We start from the raw sequence: 20,136 nt of genomic DNA on the forward strand, positions 1-20,136 counted from the left end.
GATGGGTAGAGTATGAACAGCAGTGAGACAAGCAAAGAACACTGAGTAACTTGGATTTTTAATGGTTAAAAAGAGCTAAGCCCACAATAACCCTCCCAGAAAGAGCAGCTGACAACAGGATAGAGATCAGAAATATTGCTATAAAGCCAGAGGAGAAATATGCAGAAGATTCTCAACGCTGCATGTTGGCTGCTTAGTCTTCCTGCCGGACGTGACGAAAGCAGTGCCTACTCAGCCCAGGCCAGCACCTAATGGGTCACTTGGTAGGAACCATCATCAAGAAGCAAGTAGAAACGGAGGTATTCCTACCATGGTCGAACCTGTCTCCCTCCGCAAGCCTCCTCCTTTAATGTTTCATTTGGTTAAGCAGGGCTAAGCGGTACCTTCCGTACTGCAGCATGACCCCAGAAAACAGCCCCTGGTACCTCCCTTCCACAGAGGACAAATGAGACTCACAGAAGGGTAACAAACTGCCTAAATTTTAACCGGCTGAGCAAGGATGTGCAATGCGTTCACGCCACTTTCCGCTGGATCGTGACAGCATCTCTCCCACCTCTTCCACTACCTTTGCAAGAAGGGTAACTCAGTTCAAACGCTAAGTGTGGCAGAGAGAGCTGCAAATTTTTAAATCCACAAATCCTAAGTCACATATATTTCACCTTCACAGTAATAATGAGCCTTGGGAGCAGATACCAAACTTGATGCCAAGCATATTTCTTTTTCCTTTAGAAAAATCTGAGAAAATGCATAAATGAAGAAACAGCTAACAATCACAGCTACTTGCTGTGGCCAAACTAGTTTTACGCACTGAACATTTATTAACTCCTTGAATCCTCCCAGCAATCTTTTACGATTATTACTTAAAGGATTATACTTTTTCAGCTGTAAAGATGAATAAACTACAATCAGAAGGAAGAAGTGCTGTGCCGAAGTGCATATCCATAGGTGTCTCTGCGCGTACCTCAGTGGTGAGCCTGAGCTTCAGGGCCACGCGGTCTAGACCCAGAGACGGTACTCAGAAGAGCAGTCATGTTGTGCAGTGAGCATTCGGTGGAGACCCGGCAGAACCACCTCGATGCATCTGCCTCAAAACAGTGTCCACTGGGGGTACCGCCTCAAGGTCCTTACTAGAGCCTTGTGCCTTCGGAATCGACTCTGCTTATTCCAGACACCATCCGCCAGTACCAACTCCTTTTCACTTTTATGTGAATTAGATTTCATAAGAGGCAGCTGGTGATGGAGCTAGCCAGTGATGTGTAGAACAGAGAGGCAGGAGAAGGACAGAAATAAAGAGATAAATAAGGTAAGATGTTTGCCTGGGGCCTTTCTGGCTTAAATAGAGTTTCTCATAACAGATAAGAAGGGAGTGGCAGAGCTCAGCCCTAGAATTCAAGCCTCAATTTTCGTTGTTAATCCACCCAACAGAGCAAAACTTCTTTCCCTTTTTATTTGTTCTGCTGCTTAAGTTTCCTAACTGTGGGTGCATATATATAGTCACCTTAATTTAATATTCTGCTTGTGAGACTGGATTTTTGGCAAACCATGACTAATTACCCTTGGTCTCTAGGAAGCAGAACAATAGTGTCCATAGCGCTACAGATTTCAGCTGCAAAATAAGAGGAAGCTCACAAAGTTTGGCTAGTTGTTTATAGTTAACTAAGAAAGGAAATTGTCTAATTTGCCAAATAAGAAAACATGATCTGTCCCTGTCAATGTGTATCTGCTAAAATAGGGCATGAACAAATCCTATTATCAGCTTCCGAAAATGATTCAGCTCTATCCCTTTATGCCTTTTTTCACATCTTTTGCTTATGTTGGTTTTCTCTGGCACTCCTACTTGGAAAGAGGTAAGGAATAAAAAAAATCAGGATCTGAAACTTTGACAAAGTCTTTTTAACAATTAATAGCTCTAGGAAAAAAAAAATTTTTGAGGAGGATTAGGTAGAAACTGCAAAGGTTCATTTAAAGTAAATAAGACTGTTAAAACTCTGTAATGCTTCTATGTGGTATCCAGTATCATGGAAAACCAAAAGACAGATTTCCAAGTGGAAAAGCATTATTTTTTAGGTTTGGGAGAGGACATCTTAAATTATATCCTTGATTTGATATTCCATTATACCTTTCCAGTAAAATCATTGTGTATTCCTCAAGGAGTCGACATGATGTTAAAGAATGCATTTGCTGTAGTTGCAAAGCAGTAAAACTGACTGTAGCAAATTAACCACAAGATACTCCTTATCAGAGCTATTCTCTCCAATAGTAAGTATGTAATTCTTCATTTAACCAACCTATTCACTTAATCTTTCATGACCCATTGTCCTGAATGTCCTTCAGCTCCCACAAGGTGATTTAGGTTGCCTGCGCAACACAAGACACGGGAAGACACCGGCCCTGCCTCCTGTGGCCAAAGTTCCGAAGACATCTGTATCCAGATACAGGCGCCTAGCACTTATCCTGACATTTTCCCAATCTCCCTGTGGAGCCACATTCAGATTTTCTTGCTCCGTCAAAACTACTATTGCTGTTAATGTCCTTGTTGATAAGTCGTTTTTAGAGGGATAAAGTCAAAGTATAACGAAGTGAAGAAAACAATTAAAATGTGATTTCTAACTCTAGGATTGATGCTGCCAGTACTACGAATTGGAAGTCCACGCGGACAGCAGGTCTTCCTCTGCTGGGCATCCTTCAGTAGCTCCTATATTGCTTACAGGATGAAGTCCAAATTCCTTACATGGCATCAAACGCTTTGTATCATCTGTCTGCAACCCACTTTTCCAGTCTCATCTCTCGTCCACTGCCTCACACTGACTCTCTACTCCTGAGGAAAACAAACCATCTTCCCTGAGAGATCATGGACCTTCATTGCCCTGCCTTTGTGCGTATCTTCTGCTGAGCAATGTGTTGTGGGTGAAAAGAAAATCACCGCGTGACGATTAAAAGAGCATCAGCTCTGCCACTGGACGGGCAGGGCTTAAATTCTGACCATATCAAACATTAGCCGTGTGACTCCAAACAATTTATTAATCATTTGTATCTCCGTTTTCTTATCCACATAGTTAAGGAAACAGGCTTCTCTCATAGGATTGTCACCTCTTATGAAGATCTTAGAAGGGTACTTCTTACTCTGTAATGCTTTTTTCTGAAGCAATCATTTGCTTTTCCATTATTTTATTTGTACCTCTATTTTTTATTCATACTTTATCATTTGGGGCACTATTTGTATTTGTGTCTTAATAACCTTTGCATCTACAGTGTCTAAAATGACTTACAATTTCTAATTGTATGCCAAATATAGCTCTTGTAATATGTTACTTTTAAGAAAAAAAATATTGCTATGATTGTGATATTTTAAATACCACGGTTGTGCATGCCAAGAAGAATCAGTAACTATCAAGTTATCAGAGTGATGGGATTATGAGTGATTTTTTTTTTCTTCTCTTTGGTTTTCTTTAGTATGCAAATTATTTATAGTACTGCTAATATGAACACTGATAAGTATTTTTAAAATTTTATTAAAATTTATTCGTCATAATACATAATCTGGAATCTAACCTCAATAAATTGCTAAGTGTGCATATATTATTATTGACTACAGGTACGATGCTGTAGAGCAGATCTCTAGAGCTTACCCATCTTGTTTAACTGAAACTATATGCCCACTCATTAGCAACTCTTCATTTCCTCCAACCCCTAGCTCCTGGCACACACCGTTCTAGTCTTCGGTTCTGTGAATTTGACTATTGTAGAGACCTCGTTCAAACAGAATCCCACGGTATGGGTTTTACTATGACTAGCTTATTTCACTTAGCATAACATCCTCAAAATTCATTCACGCTGTTGCGTGTTATAAAGTTTCGTTGTTTCTATTTAAAGGCTCAATAGTACTCTGTTGTATGTACATACCATATTTTTTCAAATGGCGCTTACTAACCCCTTCTCATACTTACTAACCCCTCCTTTACCCTTACATCAAATTTTCCTGCTTTTTTCTAGTTACAATGGAAGAAGTAGGAACAACTTCTGTACTCATGTTTAGAATTCTGTCTTAATTAACTTTTTGGTTGTTACCAGATCTTGACTATTGAGAATAGTGCTACAATGAGCATGAGAATACTAAAATGTACAGACTGTGGGAAATATTTGTGAACCATAAATCTAATGGAGGTTAATATCCATGTATATAAGAAAATCGTACAAACAAGGGAAATGTTTTAAAATTCTGATTTTTGGGACCTAAAGCATAATCAAGTAAAGGAGGCTAATGACATACACTGCAGAACTGAATCTATCATCTGTTTGGAGCTGATGGGCAGCCTGCTTCATTCCAAAATATATAATTTCCCTGTTCCCTAAGGCAGGTATTTTCACTAGCATGACACTACAGCTTACAAACCATAACTAAAGTAAAATTTAGGCTTATGAATGGAACAAAGAAAGGAGAAACCATCTAAGACGAAAAGAAAGGGTAAAGTATCTTCTGGAACTAACTGGCAACATTAGACGAGATGGGGTGGTGGGAGTTGTGAAAATTTTACCCTGGAGTGAAATGATCTGTTAGTGATACAACACACGAGAAAATGAAATAGAGGGATATGCAGTGGCTTCTGCCCACAGATCATGGCTATTTTCTTTAATGACTCCTTTCCCTTGCTTTCTGCTCTTATTTCTCCTGGTATTTGCTTTTACTTTTCTTGGAATGCTCTTGGTTTTTATTCTTCTGCAGCATTCTTATTCTGTCCAGTGATTACTCCGTGCTTCTCTATTCGAAGCTCTGAACGCTCCTTCTCATCCTGAGCTGATGCCATCGAGTGGGAACCACCCTGACGTGAACCCTCCCTTTACTGGTCCCCTGACTTCCCCTCTGCTCCTAACTGCAGTGGAAGAAGTTAGAACAACTCCTCTACGTGCGCTTGGCATCCGCTCTGTCCTCGCAAAAACGGTGTTGTTTCACTTACCTCCCTCTCCTCACATTTTCAAACCTACCAGATCCTTCCAATTATTTTAATGAGATCACATTTTACCTATGTTTAAAAACAAACAGGCAAAACCCCTCCCTCATTTGTCACACCGTGTGACACTCCCATTTTCTCCTCACTGCTGGTTTTTTCATTAACAGTCAAACTAAGCAATAACAAAAAAAAAATTACTTATGCTCAGTGTCTCAGCATTTTTATTTCTCTTTTACCTTCTCGATAGGTTTCAATTTAACTTTCCCTCTTTCCATTCCACTGGGGCTGCTCTTACTGAGTTTACCAATGGGTTCGTGTTAATCAAATGATGTCTCCAGGACTTAGCATGTCATCTCTGTTGCATTTGATACACTTTTTTTTTTTTTTACTAGCAATAGTTTCTGTCCAGTGTGTCTATCATCCATTCCTTGGTCTAATTATTGCTTCATCCTCTGAACTCTACCATTAAATGTTTGAAAGCATCAGGAGAGTCTTCTAGACTCTTCTCATTCTCTACCCTTTCATCTATGGAAGGCCATGAACGTCCATGACTTCACTTATAATCTGAGTGCTGTATTTCTAGATCTCTCACATTGCTTCTGATTTCAAGATTCTCATATCCAACCATCTGTTTGACATTTGGATAACTCATAGTCATCTCAGATTTGATATGTACAAAACCACTGTTCCCTCTGTAAATGACACATCTTCTACCCATGTCAAGCTAAAAACCTGGCAGTCTCCTCTCTCTCCTCCACTCCCACCCACTTAATCACCTAGTATTGATGATTAAATGCATGTCTCCTAAATTCATCCACCTCGTCCTAGCCTCCAGCTAATAACATTTTATTAGTCATAAGCATTTCTAGTGTGCTACAGTAATAATCCTCTAACTGGACTTTAGAGTGTTTTTCTTACCCATTCCTTCTAGGGTATTGCCAAACCCCTGTGACTTCCATCAAATATGAAGCCCTGCAATGTGCTAAATATGGTACCAAACCCTGTAGATACTACAGTCAATTATGAGCATGGAATCTGTTGTATATCAATCTATAATCTTGTTAGGGATAGTGGAGAATGGGGGTGGGGGTGAAAGATAAAAGAGACAAATTATTTGACTAATAACACTTTCACATATAGTTCAATGGCTGACATGTTTATGGAGCCGAGTATCCAATAGCCAATGGGCAATTTTAATTCTAGATGTCAAAAATTAAACTCATCCTCTGCTCCAGATACTAGCACCAGAACATGTACTATCTTACTGAATCTTTATATATAACATCTCTGTAAAACAAAAACAAATTATCCAACCTTTTAAAGGCAAGGAATTAATGTGTGCAAAGCAAATGGAAAATTAACCAAATTCTCATGTAACGTTAGTTACAATTGTCTCTGTTCAGAGCAGGACCACTTTCCTGCAGGTGGCAGATGTGTTGAGATGTACTTTACAGGTTCAACTGGAGACTTCTGCCTATTATTGGTCATTTGTATTTATAAGTTATATAGAGGCTGGGTGCTCCTAATTCAGGTTGTGGTATAATATAGTTTACTATAATTTTAAATCTGATCAGAATACAGAGATTACTGGTTCAGCACTCCAGTTGGAAGACAAGAAATTCAAGTTGAAAGGTGAAATTACTTAACTTCCCCAAGATTACACAATAAGCTTTTGTGAGAGCTGGGACCCAGACCTGTCTCTCCTATCTCCCAGTGCAATCCTTATTCAAATACACACGACTCTGTTTTCTTTCAGGCTTCTCTGCCTTGGAAAAAGACTCTTCACATTTCTTTTAAATTCCAACCTTGTCATGTAAACTATTAATATATTTAAATATTGTGAAATCCAACCTGAAGTGGCTTATTTATCTTGGAATTTGAAGTGTTTATGTATGCAGAAGGTAATTGACAAACTCTTTCCAGGGTGTCAGGAACAGATTAATGATACTAATAAAATTAAAAGAGTCAGGAAGTGATTCTGAATGACAGGAGTCTGGCTGGGGCTGCTTGTCTAACTAAATCAGGTCCAGGCTTAAGGCAAACAAACAAAAGGCCAGGCCCAGAAACAGAGTGCTAAGTGGGTTAGAGATTCTGACAGAAAGCGCAGGGCTCTGGCCAGCTGCCAGGGAGAGAAGCATTCGGGCATTTGAAATGTTCCTCAGAATGTCTGGATGACTCACCAGGTCCTGCCTTCTCTGACATACTTCATGTTAAAGTAATCTCAGCCCTTTGGAGACAAATGCATTATTTTTAGGGTTAACCCGCCCTCAATTTTGGTGAACAAGCCCAGAGGATACACCCCTGAGTTGTCATCATTCTACGCACATTTTTAGAGAACAGGGCAGTCTGTTTAGATAGTATTTACCTCAACTCTTCTCATCGGCCATTGCATCCTGTGGAGGACACCTCTCTTACGGACCTGAAGCCAGAGTTGAGCTTCCTTTGAAGGTCCTTTCCCCATTCCTCTCCATTTCCTCACCTCAATGGGCACAGAGTGGACCAGAGACGGAAAGATGATTTCAGTCAGCTACCAACAGAAGGACCAATCAAGCTTGTCTTTGAGTCTTGACTGTTTTCTTTCCACCACACGTGGCAGCGGTCTCATGTTCTATGACTCCACATGTGTCTATTTTACATGTATCATTCATGTGGCCTGAGGTTAGGACCGTACAGCTTTGTGTGTAGGGATGATTCATCATGCCTGATAAACTTGATGAGGAAATAAAGCAAGTACGTGATTGGGTACCAGACATTTAAAGCTTAAAGGCCTTGGGATTGATGGCTTTCTCAATTAGGACAGGCAGGACCTGTTGGTCATGTGGTTTCAGTCACATTAACACTCTTCAGAGGATCACCTAAGACAGATATGCGAGGATTTTCATGAATCCAATGTAATGGCCATTTTTCTTCGTGTGTAGACTTGTGTCCGAGTCAATCATGGTTTAGGTAGAAGCCTTGTGGAGTGGCCTGTTAATTTACCATTTCAGTGGAGCTTCCCCACTGCTGGGAAAAGCATGGAGGTTACAAGAACCCTGAGGAAAGGCAGCTAGCCCACCCTGCAGGGTCAAGGAAGACTTCCAGCAGAGAGTGGCACAAGAGTGCTTGGTTTGCAAATAAATGAATTTTTAGTGGAGGAGTGAATTGCACCATTGTACGCTGGCAATAGGGAGGAGCATAGTCAGAATTTCAGTATGCCCAGTAAGGATGTGCTTCCCTTACAGGAGAAATTCCTTTATTCCTTTAAAGAGGGTCTGATTTGTTGTTGTTTTTGATGATGATATCAGGATTGGAAAAAAAAAAGTTTGACTAAAACAAGTTGTGAATTAGGAACTTGATCTCTAATAATTTAAAGAAGCAGAAACTAATGGAGCAACTGGTCAGGATCCCACAGCACTTTGAAATGAGCTTCTCTTACCAGCGCTCCTCCAGTATACAGGGGTAGTTGGTGGTTATCAAGTATCAGAGTCAGACGTAAATGTGTAGTGGTTCCTGAGACAGGAATTCTTAAAATGAATAATGGTATTGCAGTCCTGCAAATAAGCACATATGTTGCTATAAAACCTGTGATTCTGACCTTCCTTTAGAGGAAACTGGATAAAGAAGATTTGGGTGAGAGTGCTAAGTGAGACCTATCTGCAATGGTTCATCAAACATAAAAGCGTATCAGACACGAGTCTTTGGATTTGTGAGGGGCTGGTCCGGAACAACATACACGGATCTTCGGAGCATCTACACTAAGTATCTACCCTGTGATGATGACAGTGATAAGGGTAGTGACTTAATGAGGATACGCTAGTATGATAAAAGTTCAGAACTTCCGCTTTCTATTTAAGAAAAAAGAAAAAGAACAAGTTTAAAGTGAAATACTTAGGGCTACACACTTTGACAGGGTTTACGGAGCTACTTAGCATATCATAGACCCTTATGATTGTACATTTACTGAGTAGGCCATAGAAGGTGTTACATCCAGAGTGCTGACTGCAGATGATAATTGCATTAATCATTCTTGCTTTTACAAATATAATTCCCTGCTACACTCCATGAAATAAAAAGGTCAGATCTTTTCCACTATAAAATTCATCCATGCAAGAGAGTTCTGAGAGGAAAGAAATAGTCAATTGAAGAAATAAAGACAAAAGCAATGAATTTACTTCACATAAAAATAGTCACTAATAATTAACATTTCATGTGTGTCCTTGTTTTCTATGTATTATGCTTTGCTAGTTATTACTATTATATGAAAAGTTATGTTCATGCTGTATAAAGAATTTAGTACACTTTTTAACATGAGCATTTTTTATTATGGTATTTTAAATAAATATAAACATCAATTTTTAGAGTTATGTCAGAGTCCATCAAGATAACAGTTATCCCTTTGGTGTTACTAAGTATTTATTTTGCCTCTTGTCTTTTCATTTGCAAAAATAAACCTAGAAAACATCATGTGCTTAATGTCTTTTCTATACTCAACTTTTTTTGGTTTAGGAAAACTTCCTAAAAATAGTCAGGTTGAACGAACTGCCTTCTAAAATATTTTCATATACATTCTAATCAGTAAAATAAAAGACAGCAACTTTTTCTAATAATACATAGGAAAGCCACTGAATTTTGTCATTTTCCTACTGAATATTTTAGGCATACACACACTACATGAAAAATAAAACACTTGATTTGAATTGCAAAAAGTTATACTTCTTATTTCTACTTTCAGTCCTGACCATTCTATTGACCAGAGCTTTTGAACTACCACTAGATAAGGTACGAACAAGTATAATGCATAAAGAGCACACATTTTGGCATAAGAAAACCCCAGTTTAAGATGTGAGATCCGTGCACCCCAATGTTCATTGCAGCACTATTTACAATAGCCAAAACATAGAAGCAACCTAAAGGTCCGTCAATAGAAGAATGGATAAAGAAAATATGATGCATATATATAGCAGAGTATTATTCAGCCATAGAAAAGGATGAAAAAATCCCATTTGCAGCAACATAGATGGACCCAGAAGTGATCATACTGAGTCAGACAGAGAAAGACAAATATCCTCTGATAACACTTTCATGTGGAATCCAATAAAAATGCAAAGTCACTTATTTACAAAACAGAAACAGAGTCAAAGATTTTGAAATCAAACGTATGGTTACCCAAGGGGAAACTCAGAGGGGGCGGGATAAATTGGGGGTTTGAGATCCACACCTACACAGCACCATGGACAAAACAGAGCATCAACGAGAACAAGCACAGGGCACTCTACTCGATATTCTGTAATAACGCATACGAGAAAAAAACATGAAAAAGAATGGGTCTATGTATTAACTGATTCGTGTTGTTGTCCACGTTGCTGGGGAGGGAAAGTGGAGAGTGCAGTGCGTGTGTGCGGTAGGCCACCTGCCTGGGGTTTTCAGGAGATAGGCTCGGGGGTGGGCTAAGGCACTTCACCGGTGCCTCTGCCCTCCTTCTTGAGTGGGACTTGAATGCACAGGCTGGGACTCAAATGCCCGGTCTTTGCACTGCAACTGCTGACCTGGTGTCAGGACCTACTAAAGCTCAGGGCCTTTTGCCTCCTTGCAGAAAGAATTCAACATAAAGCAAAGTGGCAAGTAAAGAGTGAGTTTATTAGCGGAGAATGCTTGTGAGAGATACAAACAGGCTGGCGGAGGACAGCAGCAGCCCTGAGAACAAAGAGGGCTCCATTCCTACAGGCAAAGAACAAGTGGGAAAGGAGAAGACCTCCTTCCTCCTCACGGTTTGAGGAGACAGCAAGGCTTACCCCACTGATTCCTTCTTGGTCCCTGGATGGTTTAACCAGGACTGTCACGGCACTATTTAAATTACATATACATTAGCAAAAGGGTGGTAACGTACTAAAACAAGGGAATTCATCTCAGGTTTTGGTATGATGTCCCCTTTTACCTAGCTTCCCCCCTTTCACCTATATCTTCTGCTTTGGCTTTAATGTAGAACTACTACTCTCCAAGGACTATTAATTCCCTGACTCATGTAATTTATTCAGACCCCATGTCTACTGTCTTGTGTTTTAACTATGGAGGTTTTTAGTTTGCGTGTGTCTGGTGCTTAGGTGCACCTGGTCTTCTTTCAAGGTAGTGTAGATACCTAGTACAGATCATCTAGTTGCTCAGTTACTAGAGTCTTTCTTTTCAGTGGTCATGAGCTTACAACAGTCTCCCAAACGCCCTTAAAATTACTTCTGTTTTAATCCTTGAGTGGGATAACTAATTATTCAATTATCCTACTCTATCTCTAGACCCCACATTGAGATTGAACTCTGTCAACTTCCATGGGGCTGTAAAATCAAGCTCTCATCTGGACAGCTGCTTCCCAGCAAAAACTCCATTCCAAAGATATAGCATCAACATTTTTGCTTGCCAGATAGCCAGTTCCACCACAGCTATTACATTAAGCCTTTAATATTTCAGGAGTTATCTGTTACCAAGACAGTGCTTACTTTAAGCAGTACATAGCTTATACAGGAATTTTTTTTATCAGCAAGTCAGTAATAAAGGGAAATAATTACGAAGACAACTGATCTGTCCTAGCATGCCATCACCATTGTTGAAGGGAACAGGATCATGTCCCAGTGCCAAGGGTGGCTTGTTTCTACTTCATAAAGCAAGCTCAGCCACCTGGTTCCCAAGCCTCATTTCTGCCTTTGTGGCCATGATGCTTGGTTTCCTCATTGTCTTTGATGGACATTCTGTCTCTGGCTATGCTGTCATTCTTGGCCCTGAGGAATCTCACTGCCTTTCATGCTGGGCTTCTACTTCTTCTCTATTTTAAAGGTCACTTACAGCTCATGCTCCCAATGGGGTCCCCTCAACATCTGTCCTCAGATTTGCACAGGATTTTGCAGTCAGATTTGATGAAGGTGAGAAAGGTGTAAGGGTAGGATGTATAAAGGAAACTCGGTTTTAAAGGATGAGTTTTCCATGAACTTGTGAATCCTCTTTCAACTTTTCCATAGAAATGCCCTTCCATTGGAGAAAAAAAATGAAGCTCCATTAGGTGCTGTTACTTTGACAAATTTGATCGTAATAGGCCTATAGACAGGAGACAGATGCTTCTGTACGTGAGATACACAGCTGGTGCGCCAGAACTGACATCCTCCTTCTTTCCTACCCTTGGTTTCATTAACCTTCACAGCTCCTTTTATTCTTCTGTCTTGAACTAATCTTATTATTCCTTTAAGAGCCTGGCATGAGCAACAGAACATGAGCTACACTGATAATTGTATTAACCAATTAGCTTCTCATTCAAGGAGGCTTCGAGTTTACCCCAAATCTTAGATATGTAAGGAGGTAAAACTAGAGGATCTCATTTTAGCTAATCTGATAAAATGCCCAATATATCTCTTTCCTCATGTTTAAATAATTTTTGTTCAATCTGCCTGAAGCATATTGTCATGATTCCTATTGATGCTGCATGTTTAGCATTCCTAAAAGTGCATTGCAAAAATGGAATGGGAACGTCCATGTTTTCATCTCACCTCCACAATATTATAGTGTTATCAAGGCTTAAAAATATGATTTAATATAGTAACAATTTACATTTACAAATATAGTAAATTATTACCCTAAGAACAAGAATATGGCAGAGAGTTAGGAAGTAAAATATCAAATGATACTGAAAGACCTCTGAGTCCAACTATTTATTCATCCTGTTCAGTCTTTTATTCCTAATCTTTGTTTCAAGCACTTTTTCTAACTATTGTGAAAATTCTTTTTCCAGTTTTCTTTAGATAGTGGATATACCTCAATGGTAGTCAGTAAGTATATTATAAAATAGAATTAGTGGAATCAAATCAATAGGCTTAATCCTTAGGCAGAAGCTACATATGCGTGGGACGCTTGCTTTGTGGATGTCTGTCTCTGCTGCTTTTTGGCAGCAGTTGCCAGGGGCTATGGGTCAAGAACATGAGTTGATTTTTTTTTTTTTCCCTAGAAGACAGTTTTCATAATGTAAAGTCTGTATCTCAGTGAGAGTAGGTCAGGAAACATCTTTAAATATGAAGATCATAAGCATTTCTCTCCCCTTTCCTAACCATAGAAAGGCGTATTAGAATGGCTGGGGGGCATTTTAAAAATTATCCCCTTCCATTGAATTCTTCCTTTCACTATGTCCCTTAGTGTTATTAGCTTTCATTTTAATCTGGTTTCTGTTCTCTGTACTTGCTTTACCCTACATTTCATGCCCATAGCACTTTGCAGTGTAGCGATAGCTACCGTTTTCACTTTCCACTCGGGAAGAATGTTCTTTTTGTGATAGACGTGCACACCTCTGGGACACACGACCCTAACCAGAGTGCCCAGGTTTTTCAGTCCCGAGGCTCATTTTAATTCATAAGACTTGTCATTTATCAGACCATAATCTAGACCTCCTGAGTCTGCCTCTTTCCTTAAAAAAAAAAAAAAAAAATCAGGGGAGGGAGGAGAAACTCAGCGTGCTGCCTAACTGAAGGTTGAGAAGATTCAACAGTGTATTAACACATAATGTACAGCCCTAGTAATATTCTACCGTTACCCCTATTGTTTTATAGGCAATCGGACCGTGATAGTCCCAGGTCACAGCCGGAACAAGTCGTCGGGTTCATGACACCTGATCTCTGGGAGGCTGACCAGGGCCCTCAAGCACACGTAACCCTCCTGCCCACTGGTGCCGCAAGGCCATTCGCTAGAGTGTCGTCATTTTGACTTGAGGTTTCTTGGTCTCTGAAAATATGCAAACAGCCCTAGGAGAACTGAGATATTTATGTCATAGTCGCAGGCACATTATTTTAGTAACTTTCCTTAGGCCTGGGTTTCATTATCCAAGCATTAAAACCCTGAAGGCACAGGGAGAGTTTAGAGCCGTGTTAGGTACCATAACAGAGCTATCATTCCACAAGGTCACTTGCTTCCCAAGTTTAGGATCCCGTTGACCTGTAATTTTCTACATCTGTAACCAGCTGCTGTTACTCAGTGGCCAGAGGGTCCATCATTTAATTGAATGCAGAGAGAATGCTAGTAGGAAGCTGAACAATTTCACCACTTCTTTAAGCTAGAAAGCAAGCATCACATTCGGATGCTAAATTGCAACAAATATTTCCAGTAGCATATGGTTCTTTGGAAGGCTTCCCTGTTTGGGAAACTGGCAGTTCTGAAGTCACCTCTGGTTAGTCACATGACTAACTTGCTGACAGGTTGTCTGAAGCTTCCAGCAGAGTCACCAAAACCCATCTGATTCACACTGAATCTCTGGTGTCACTCTCAGCAATGGAGTTGCTTCTATCACAAGTGCCTCCAAGTTTAGTGTGAGAACGAGCTGACTACTTTTGGCTTTTTATTCATCAGAGTCCCCCTCCCCCATTTCTTTTAAGCATCAGATGTCCAAATATTCTTTTGGATGAAGTATCAAGACAGATTTCCCAACTCAGCTGGTGGTAATTGGGCTGAAAACTACTTCCCTCCTGAATCACCTCCTATCGGGGCCCAAATAAACCTTTCCACTTCAGCCCGACTCACTTCAAGAGAAGAGCTTTTCACAGCTGTGCGGATCACGAGGCCCTGGGGACTCGACTGCCCACTATGTTCAGTTTCTCTGTGCAACGTCTGTCTGAGAGATAGAAAATTCTGAAAGTTTAACTTGGCAACAGTCAGAGACGTTATTAATGATGCAGGATGCTTCTCGGAGGGTCATTTGTGAGGTGGTCAATATCCTTACCTTTGAAAACAAATGATGTCTGTTCCCAGTTGCACCAAATGTTTTTCTCATAATTTGCTTTACGACTAAATATTGGGCTAAAGGATTAAATCAACAAGTAGGGTCCAGGTTAGTAGCAGTACACATACTACAGTGTGGCAAATTTGTATTATTACAAACTACAAACGCAGCTCAGTTTGGGGGCACTTTCTCCTTTTAAAAGGAAAAAAATCTACTTTCTCATATTCATATTTTACCCTACAGAAGTTTCAACAGCTCTGAAGTACTAAAATGGTCATAGGTCACTAAACTGGATTTTGTTGGCAAATTTTAGGCTAGACAAGTATTTCCACGTGAAGTGGTTGCAGTGGAAAGGGTCACTTTAGAACATTGGAAGGGGTGAATCTTTTTCTGGCTTTGTCCTCATGTGAATTAGTAATTTTGAATGTGGTCTCTAAGTTCACTAGAGCTCGGTTTAGTCATCTGTCCGGTAGGTGTTGAAGTTCGTAACACGGAGTTTTTAAAAGTCTTGAGTAACATTAAAGCATACATTGTATGTATTATACATCTTTACAACATTACTGTTCTTGATTATTTAATAGTAGAAATGACCAAACAAAGCCCAGTCATGCCTCTGACATCAGATCTCATCTCGATCTGGTCTGCACACCAAGATCTATATTCACAAACCCTGAGCTCTCGTTTCCAAAAGATTAATTTCCATCTATGAGCCTCAGGTCCTATCTCAATAAAAGTATCGGAGCGGTAACACCTGTCTCACAGGGACATTATAAGGATGGAATGAGATTTTGAGTTGATATATAAGCATATATATGATCACCATATATTTTGTAATTTATGAAGTGTTGAACTAATCATAATAATTATAGTACCACTTCAGCACCGATTCTTCAGTGTATTTCATAGCATCATGGTGAGAGAGTAATGCATATAAATCAACAGCAGCAGTTGAAAAAAAAAAGTTAGCCTCCAGCCAACCATATATTATAGTTAATTTTCTGACAATATTTTTAGTTTTCATTATATTTTAAGCCTCTAGGTTTCAAAATAAGAGCTAGTTTTCACAAGAGTTCCCAAGTACACTGATCTTATAGAATGAGATTTAAAAATAAAATTTATACAAGTTACTGAACAAAATTCCCACTTGAAGTTGATTATTCAAGGGGATTATTTTCATTTGAAGCACGTTGCTTAAATGCTCCCTGTCTGATTCCTAGACAGACTAAAGTCTTTCACCCTACTATGGACCAATACGTATCAGACAATGATTTTCTCTACGTTTTCAGACTAACTATAAATTTCCAGCGGCCCACACGTATGTATAATCACCCATATCCATACCATTTAGAGTTGTGTTTCATGTTGGGTTTCAAGGTAAATGCTCTCTTTAAAGCTCTATTTAGAAAGGGAGGAAGTAAACAAGATAATGTTATCGATGACAATATATGAGAAAAAAAAGTGTGTAGCTCATTTTGTTCTCCGTATTTTCCCTCCTCTCTCTACTCCAAACCACTGAGCAAGGCCCCCTATTTCCTTGCCTCAAAGAAATTTTCCGGACTTAAAGTGCCCCTGTTGTACAAGACAAACAATCTTCCTGCCTCTGGCTCTGATAAAACTTCATACTTAATGTGAAAGAGGAGAGGAGGAGGCACCTTGGGCACACAGAGGAGAGCTTCCCATCCTGGGAGCTGCAGCAGAGGTCTGTACCTGCTCCAGCACTGCTCTGAGGCACTCAGGATTCCGAGGGGCAAACCGCAGTACTTGCAGCTGGAGAGAAAGCCCAGGCAGGGGAAGTTCCGACCTTGGCCGAGATATCAGTGCCTCGTGTCAAGGTGTACTTACTGCTGCTGATGGCACATTTCAGTGAAACTCCTAAGCCTTTATAACTCTTAAAAGATATAGAACAAAAGCAAAGATCGAAGAAGGGAAAAAAACAAAAAAACACAACCACACCACCACAAGCAAGCTAGTTTACATTTAAGTGATTTTTCATTATGTATGTTCCAAAATATCTAACTCTTCTATTAAAAATTCTGATTTTGTAGGTATATACACATAGATGCAAAGATACTGATATATTTAAAGTACATTTAAATGAAACCATTCAAAAGAGGTTAAGAGAAACAACTCATTGTTCTAAAAACTGGTAATTGAAAATAAACAATCAGGGACTTTTATCCCGAAGATCTTGCCTGGAGTATGGCTTGGACAGCAAGATTTTGCAGACTTTCTTAGGAACACTGTTGTGTAGCCAAGATTGAGAACCGCGATTCTAGTTAGAACCAGCAGTTTACAGGGCATCATGAAACATGGAGGAACATGGGAAATGACATCATGAGGATGAAATTAGTAAAATCTAGAACGTAAGAGGCTCTGCAGTCACATCTCCAAGTGTGACTTGTTCAGCTCTGGCACAAGGTGGAAGGGAGCTTGTCAGAAATGCAGACCCTCAGGCCTCAACCCAGACCTGCTGACTCAGAATCTGCATTCTGAGGTGATGCAAGATTCTCAGGTGATGCACAGGTATGTTCATATTTGAGAAGCACTGCTCCACAAGCAACAAGAAATTGATTTACTTAACAGCAATAACAGGGAGAAAATAAAGAGGAAACTTACTAAAGGATCCTTAAAAGATACACCAATACACAAAATGTGGAAGTTAAGATGCTGATTCATGCAAATTAGCTGTTTAGAGAACACGTGCTTATTCAGAAATAACTGGGAAAATCTGACCTGGATGTTTAATTAAGGAATTATTAACTTTTGAGACATTTTAAGGCCTTATAAAAATAAAGAATCTTTGTCTTTCAATGATATCTGATAAATTATTTATGATTAAAGCTGATAAAGTTTGGGATTTGCTTCAAATAATTCAGAAGGATGGGGAAGCAGACAAGGTATAGATGAAAAGATCAGACTTGCTTGCATTGACTGACTAGTGCGTGAGGGGGGTTCACCACGCTATTCTCTTTGATTCTGCGTTTTGCTTGAAATTTCCCATTATAGTAAGTTTCTTCTAAAAAGGATACTAAATGACTGTTCAAGTTTTATAATAAAAAAATATTAATTATGAATTCAAATATGGTTAGTTTCCCTTGAACATCTGTGCTTTTAACCTTCTCTTGACTTCACCATGTCTCCTAAACACTCAAATGCCACTCAGTACTGCTTCACACTCATTCTATGTATACAATGTGTCAAGTATTGTATTACGATTCAGTTATACAGATATTTACAGGAAGTCACAATAAAGGGAAAAGAGAAGGAGAAACACGTTAATTACTAAAATAGAAGCATAAGCAGAGTCCTACGATAGGTAAGAGGATGTATCTTGGCCGTGGGCATATTCTTGTTTACATGCGTGCAAGACTGGCATTGGAGAGGTTTCTCACTTGAATGCTTGTAGACATTCCTTCCTAAGTGATGGGAACAGCATATACAGATGCAAGAAACTGAAAATGCCTGGACTTCTTGGGTGCTCATGACCCAGCGGAGGGGAAAGCGGACATGGCAATGACAAGCTTGTGGCTGATTCTCAAGAAGTAATGGGAGGCAGGCTAGGAAGGTAGATCACAGCTGTCTTGCCCATCACTGCACCCCAGGCCTCTGGCAAAATGAGTAGTTCCCAGGAAAAGAATGGATGGTTTTGTTCTGAGGTCAATAGGAGCCAGCAGCTGTCTTTCATGTTGGTGACATGACTGTAGTTTTAGAAAAGTAACAATGCCAACAGAGTGGACTACTGTTGAGGTGCAGAACAGGTGAGGACTGGGACAGACGTTGGCTCTAATAGGTCAGGAGAGGAATGGTGGGTGCCCAGACTAGACAGGTAGCAGTATGGATGATTGGAGGTTAGGTTCTAGAGACATTTCTGAGTGGGAATTAGGAGGACCTGGTGACTTGATAGGACTATGCCAGAAGGAAACGATAACTGATGATTGGGTTTTAAATTATAAGACCAGTTATAATGCACTTTGCTGCAGCTTAGGAAAGAAGAAAAATTTTCCTGGAAAAGGACTCACACCTTTTATTTTGAACACGTTAAATCTGAGATGCTTGAGGTCAGCACTGGAATGATAAATCTGGAGCTATCTGAGGATGTCAGAATGTGTGGGAGAGCTTTGTATCTCAACAAATAATAACACAGAAAAGGTGATAGCTAGGAGTTCCCACCACGGCAAAGTGGGTTAAGAACCTGACTTGAGCAGCTTGGTTCGCCACAGAGGTGCAAGTTTGATCCCTGGCTCCACAGAGTGGTTTAAAGGATCCAGAGTTGCTGTAGCCTGGTGTAGGTCACATCTGTGGCTCAGATTCAATCCTTGGCTCAGAAGCTTCCACATGCTGTGAGTGTGGCCATAATTTTTTTTTTTTTTTAAAGAAAAGGCAGTAGTTGGAATTCCCGTCATGGCTCAGTGGTTAACGAATCCGCCTAGGAACCATGAGGTTGCGGGTTCGATCCCTGGTCTTGCTCAGTGGGTTAAGGATCCAGCGTTACTGTGAGCTGTGGTGTAGGTCACAGACGCAGCTCAGATCCTGAGTTGCTGTGGCTCTGGTGTAGGCCAGTGGCTACAGCTCCGATTAGACCCCTAGCCTGGGAACTTCCACATGCTGTGGGAGTGGCCCTAGAAAAGGCAAACAAACAAACAAAAAAAGCCAGTAGCTAAATTTCATTGAACTCTTCTTGGGAGGTAGGCATTCAATGTATTTCATTTTGATGACAAATCTAGTCATGAGATGGATAGAAAGTAAATCACTGAAGGAGAGAGAAAAAGGAGCCAAGACAGGATCTTAAATTTAAAATGTTCCTTAACCTCCAGTGGCCCCACTCACTTCTTCATGTTTGCAAAACACCAGTGTCTCTTCTCCTTGTGGCTTCATATCCTCCACTCTCCTTTTCCTCCAAGTCTATCATCCCCTTCTAGCTTTATTTGTCTCTTAGTTGGGTTTCTTGACTCCATCTTTCAACAATTTTGTCTGAAGTCTCCTAAGAAGTCCCCCATCCAGAATCCTACAAGGCACTGTGCCTTAATTTTTTTATTCAATTATTTTAACAATAATATATTAAAATCCTCCCATGTGCTAAACACTTCCGGGAGCAGAAATATAGTGGGATTGAAATAAAGTCTATGTTCTCATGAAGGAGGAGACATTTATTTCACACATTAGGAATAAATAAGTGGGAGTTTCCATTGTGGTTCAGTGCTAGTGAAACCAACATGTATTCATGAGGATGCGAGTTTGATTCCTGGCCTTGCTCAGTGGGTTAATGATCCAGAGTTGCTGTGGGCTGTGCTGTAGGTCACAGACGTGGTTTGGATCTGGCATTGCTGTGGCTGCGGTATAGGCTGGCAGCTGCAGCTCCAATTCAACCCTTAGACTCGGAACTCCCATATGCTATGGGTGTGGCCTTAAAAGGCAGAAAAGAAAAAAAAAAAATAAAACAACAAGAAAACCAACAAAAAATGAATTCAT

The sequence above is a fragment of the Sus scrofa genome, chromosome 5 (assembly GCF_000003025.6).
Source record: "Sus scrofa isolate TJ Tabasco breed Duroc chromosome 5, Sscrofa11.1, whole genome shotgun sequence".
In the NCBI taxonomy this organism is placed as follows: domain Eukaryota; kingdom Metazoa; phylum Chordata; class Mammalia; order Artiodactyla; family Suidae; genus Sus; species Sus scrofa.